Source organism: Alligator sinensis, unplaced genomic scaffold (genome assembly GCF_000455745.1).
Source record: "Alligator sinensis unplaced genomic scaffold, ASM45574v1 scaffold126_1, whole genome shotgun sequence".
NCBI classification, from domain to species: Eukaryota; Metazoa; Chordata; order Crocodylia; family Alligatoridae; genus Alligator; species Alligator sinensis.
In genome coordinates, this window is record NW_005841842.1 from 5,353,232 (window position 1) to 5,359,126 (window position 5,895).

The window sequence follows — 5,895 nt, forward strand, 5'->3', positions numbered from 1 at the left end:
CCTGGCAGTTTCTCCCCTCTAGGAGCAGAGCTCCGAGGTGCTCTGCGACAATATGCTTTCTTAATCAACGATTGGGTGACAAATCTGAGTTACCCCTGAGTGTTTGCAGTGCTGAGCAGCAGCAATTTGCACGGACGTACTTTGGAAAAGTGTTCAGATGTTCAGCCTCTCTGGTCCAAGGTCTACTAATATCAGCAGATGTTCAGCCTCTCTTGTGATTTGGCCCAAAATGTTATCTTTCTCATAGTACTTGCTCCATTAATTTATAGGGTGTCATTTAGTGGGACAGGATGAGAATTTTCAAGATTGCTCCTCCTCCTCTTTTCAGAAGTCTGATGTGCTCCTTGTAATACATTTTTAATATAAACAATTGTCAGTGATGTGTTCTTTCACTAATTCACTTAAAATGTAATAATACACACAATTTAGTTGTCCTCAGATGTTTCAAGAATCCCTTTTCTATTCTGTACCCATCGTTATTTCATGGATTATTCTCTCCTTACTAATAGCTCAATTGTTTTCTATATTTTTCTTTGGAAACATAGCTTAGCTTTTCATTTTGACTCTTCATTAATGTCATCCCAGTCCATACTAATGCAACTATTTTTCTTTCTAATACTGCTTTTTCACCACTACACTTAAAAAAAAAAAAAAAAAAAAAAAAAAAAAATCCTTTTCGTTCCCTTCCCACCAACCAGCACTGGCCTATTTTTTACATCATATTGTTCTATTTTTCTTGTCTTGGTTTTTTTTTTCCTGAATAGATTTATTGACCATGTACATTTGTACTTCTTCCTCTCTTCTGTTTCCAGTCATAATTATCATTTTAAAAAGAATAACAAGCAACCTTGATATAGAGCAATCTCTTGTCAAACCTGATTGGGATTGTGTGGCCTACAACTGAAGAAAAAGTAAATTTGCCACTAAATATAAGGCCTGAACTTGGTGGAAAAGCTTTGACTTCAAAGGGAGCAGGCCTGACCCCTCAGATCTAGACAGACTGATGCAACAGTCTTTTGCTTGTTTTCTCCTGCCCTGCTTGTGAGCGAGCAGTCTTCTCCACCAGGGGCATGGCTTTCAGTTTGGAGAAAGGAAAATTTTACAAAATTGTAGGTTGGTTGGGACCTCAGAGCTCATCTAATCCAAACCCAGAGTACTAACCCATCTTTTAAGAGTATAAGAGAGACATTGTCAAAGCCAAAACCTGTAGGCAAGATGAGAATTAATGTCACCTTCTCTGCTCAGCAAGACTTCAAATAACAAGAATTTCTTTGTTAGGAATCTATGACATGACTTCTGAGATACAAATCTGTATGAGGGTCTGAAAACAGATGGAAAGATACCACAGAAACATTGACCACAATCACTCCAAAGTGTAGTATATTTTAACTTGATCAAGCAAAGCAAATCTACAGATCAATTTCCATTTAAGTGGAAATGAAGACCAGTATTTTCAAAATGAAAAATCACATCTCTAAATTCATACAGGGGGCATTAAACATAAATTACTTGATGTTCAAGCTGGCTGTGCACACAGTGCCCAGGAATGTAAGTGAGGAGTACATGTTCAGCACCTCTGAAAATCAAATGCTGATGTACAGATTTAGGTTCCTACTTTGTACAACCATGCTTGAGAACATTGGCTCAAGTTCACTTTTTAAAAATTACTTGTACCCTTTTATAGGGTCAGCATTTGATTTATTTCACCTGTACAATGGTTTTTGCAATAAGAAACAGATGTGGCTGGAGAATGCTTTTAAAAATAATTGCTTTCACATGTGTCCCACTCTGCTCAGGAGCAGAAAATGAAAAGAAGCTACAATGCTCTTTATATTTCTCCTTTTAAATACATTTCAAAGATCAGTGAGCCATCTGCCCTAGGCAAGGAAGATAATTAATATGCATAGGGCAATTAATGTGCTTTAAGAGTTTGGGCTTTTTCTTATTGTTGAGAATGGAAATAAAAGGAATGTTCAAATTTGGCTTTGTGAATGGCAAGAAGTGAGATTATATATATAATCTCCTCCCACAAACTAGAAAAATTAAGTTGAACCCATTCATTTCAATGTTACACCGGATAAATGGGCACTAGGGCTAGGTATAGATATTAAAAAAGCCTGAGGCAGAATTGATCTAAGTTATGCAGTTTTCTGTAAGTGGTGTAGTTCAGAACAGTAGCAAACAAAACACACAGCCCCACTTTGGTGGGGCAGGTTCTGCCATTTCTTAGACTGGGTCATGCCATTTTTAAATCAGTCTGTGTCAAACATCTGTTCTGGTATGTGTATAGACCAGATTCCAATCATTTATATCTGTAGTGTCTGTACCTGGCCTGAGTGTTTGATCCAAGGTCTACTAATATCCATTGAAACCGTGCCATTATCTTCAATGGGTTTTAAATCAAGCATTAAACAAGACCTATTCCCCCTTCCCTGCCCCACCTTCACCCCTGCAACTGCTCTATATTTGGGAGTTGATCTGCTAGAGAAACAACATGTTGAGCATCATGTTACACAAATAGATTGCTGAAATCTTGTTCTGTATGCAGATGTCTACTTGTGTGTCCAGAGGCTACCTCCTTTTACCAGCTACATGGGCTAATTCAGTGCCTCACCAGTATTTTGCAAGAATCTGTGGTGGCAGTGTTCTCAGTACGGTAGCTGAGGTGTATTTTTAGAAGCTGTATAGAAATTGTTTTCATCAAGTTGCTGGTATGTACTTGTAGTGAAAATTTGCTTCTGTGACAGGAATGTTTTTTGGCAGTGGGTGGGCTGATGGGGAGACAAAAAATAGGTGAAAATTATTTACCTCTATTTTCTGCATGGTTCATTTTATCACCACTTGTTTTCTGCTTGTTAAACACTTCTGAAGAGAAGCAGCTCATCCTATGAGTGTAAGAAACAAAATAAAGTTTCACATGGCACACACTAAAAAGCTCTCCCAGATTGTTCTGATATAGATATAGATCTCTGTAGATCTATATTACATACATACACACACACCTGCACACGTGTGTGTGCACACATGCATGTTTCTCTATCACATCATTCATTAGGAAGGATCTCAGACCCACACCTCGGATGTTGTAAATCAGCATCATCACTGGTGCCAATGGAGTCCTGCTGATTTACAATAGTTTGGGGCTACAACCTGTTTTTTTCAGTGCATGTATTAAAGCTCTCATGAACTGTGGAACCAGTTCCTCTTCCCACTGAGATCAAAGACATGACTGTCATGGATGTCAATAGGGGTAGGACTAAGCCTAGGGTATGAAAACGTTCCCCATTCATTTATGTCTTTTGATTTGTCTTTGTATCCCATGTGAAAGACATCATGGAACACCTCCCACACCACCTATTGTCTTGCTCCAGTCCCTGAAAATGTTAACACATCTACACTTGTAACATGCCTTCACCTTTAAACTTTAGACCAAGCCACAAAGAGCAGTGAGGAAAAGGAGGATCCACCTGCTTTTGCATTCACTGTTTTTTCAGACTTGAGCAGAATGGAGTAGGATCACATGTAGGCAGCTAAGTCTACTTAGACACCTAATATAAGTGCTATAGAATCTGACTCTAAATGTCATCCACATACACCTTCCTGACATGAGGACAATTGAAACCTCAGATATTTTTTGACCTTTCTTCAAAAAAAATTATTATATATGTGTTTATCCATGATGTTGTTTGTTACTGGCACTTGTAAGATCACACACTAAAGGAAAGCTGGCATATAGCAACAACAAAAGTCAGTTTTCTGATGCAAGTTGATAATGTGAGTTGCGCAAATATTTGATGGTTAGCAAATTAGCAAGCAAGGGTGCTGACAGTCTTTATCACTGGAGAAGTATATATTGATCAGTAAAGAGAAACAGCCAACAAGCTACTCAAGCAGTCAATAAAAATTGATTTTAATATCTTCCCGGTTTCCTTACCGAGGAAAACATAAAAAAATGTCTGAAAGGACCAATTAGTGATCATTAAGAGAGATATAGTCCGACTTACTGCAGGACTACCTGCCAGTTGCATATCTTACTCCATGCTTTGTAAGTCTTCAGTCCGAGACTAAAATGCATTGGAAAATCAATGTGCTAGGTATTATACCTGACTCAGAAAGTATTTTATTACACATACAGGTCTAATTAGGGTCCAGTGTTTTTCCCAGACTGTAGCAGCTTGATTGTTTCATAATATACAATATAAAATAGTATTATATATTTTTTGTACTTACATTTATAAATAGTTTCTCATTTAATTGTATGTGGGCATTGAAAATAAATCCTTACACTTTAGGAGATATCTTAATATTGATGGGGTGGGGGAGGTTGTGTGTGTATGTGTGCATCTTTACTGATACTTTTTTGGAGGGTTATTTGCCACTTCTGTTTCTAAAGACTCAGAGACCAATTTATTTATTTTTCTCAGATAAGCCTGTTGGCATTGAAAGCTCCTTATGTTTTATGTTGAAATGAGAGTGCCCCCTTTACACATGGAAGTAAAGGCACCATAGGATCTAACGTGCAACCTACACAAATGCACTTCCTGCCATGCCACACGTGAATGATTGTGGGATTACACATTAGATCCCATCACACCTTTATTTATTGTTGGTGATGGGGGAGCCCAGTCCCAGGCTTCCCCTACACCAGCAAGAAGCAGGCTCCCACAGCTGGGAGTCCCCCCTCTGCTGATGGGGCTCCCAGGCGAAGGGGTGCCCCATGCATCCCCATGGCTGAGAGACCACCGCCACTGCAATCCAGCCATGGGGCCCTAAGCATCCCCAGGGCTGGGAAATCACAGCAGCACTCCACAGCGCCTGCAAGATCCCAGCAACCATGGGGCACTGCTGGGACACAGCATCTGCAGCTACCAGATGCAGTCAGGACCTAGAGTCCTGTCAGCTGTAGGGACTTTTGGGGTACAGCCGGGCCCAAGACTGCCATCAATTGCAGGGATGCTCATCTCCAGCTACACCATAGTGGCTGGGAGATCACAGCAGCTGCAGTCTCCCAGCCACTGGGGACTGCCTACACATGCAGATTAAAGCTGGATAGAAACCAGCTACAAAGATATTACATCTTTTTGAGCAATAACTTTATATTTGGTTGGACCTTTTCAAGGCACCATAATTCATTTGCACATGTAGCCAGTCTACATTTACCATGCAATTAACTGGGTAATTGCATAATAGAGATATCATATAGAGGAGGCCTAAATGGTAGAGAACATGTTGACCAACAGTAGCACCTCGCCTCTGAAGTAGGGTACATCCCATGAGGCCTACCAGCATATGTACAATGCAATAAGACCTTCATGTAATGCACTCAAATCCATCATTAGGAAATGGCCCATTGCCAAGAGTGTGACAGCTAATGTTGTCAATTGAGCTAAATGCAATGTCCAGGATTACTACCAACAATGCACGTTATCATCAAGATGGTTTCATCTGCTGAGAAGTCAAAAGAACTGGCCCTCTGAGTAACTGTTTGTTAGAAAATGGTAAACCAATGGGGTTGCCCTCAGTCAACTGTATCAATACAATAATACAAATATTTTTAACTGAACAGAAAAATTAGTGGCTTACCTATTACAATCAGCTACAGGCTCTAACAAATTTCAAAATGTACTTCATTATAATTGTGTATCAGCCCTTTTTGCCATCCCTGCTTCCTTCCAGAAAAAAATGAACAAATGGAATCAGTAAGCTGGAAAACATTTTCTTATTTCCTAATTAAACTTTTCTCCTGTTCATGTACCTCCAAGCTGTAAAAAAAACACTTAAAAAAAAAGTGTTTAAAATGTCTTGCTGCCACTTAGCAAGTATTAAAATAAAATAAGTTCTGGTGCAGTGTTACTTGCTATCTCATTTCCTTTAAACAAAAACAATAAAAACAGT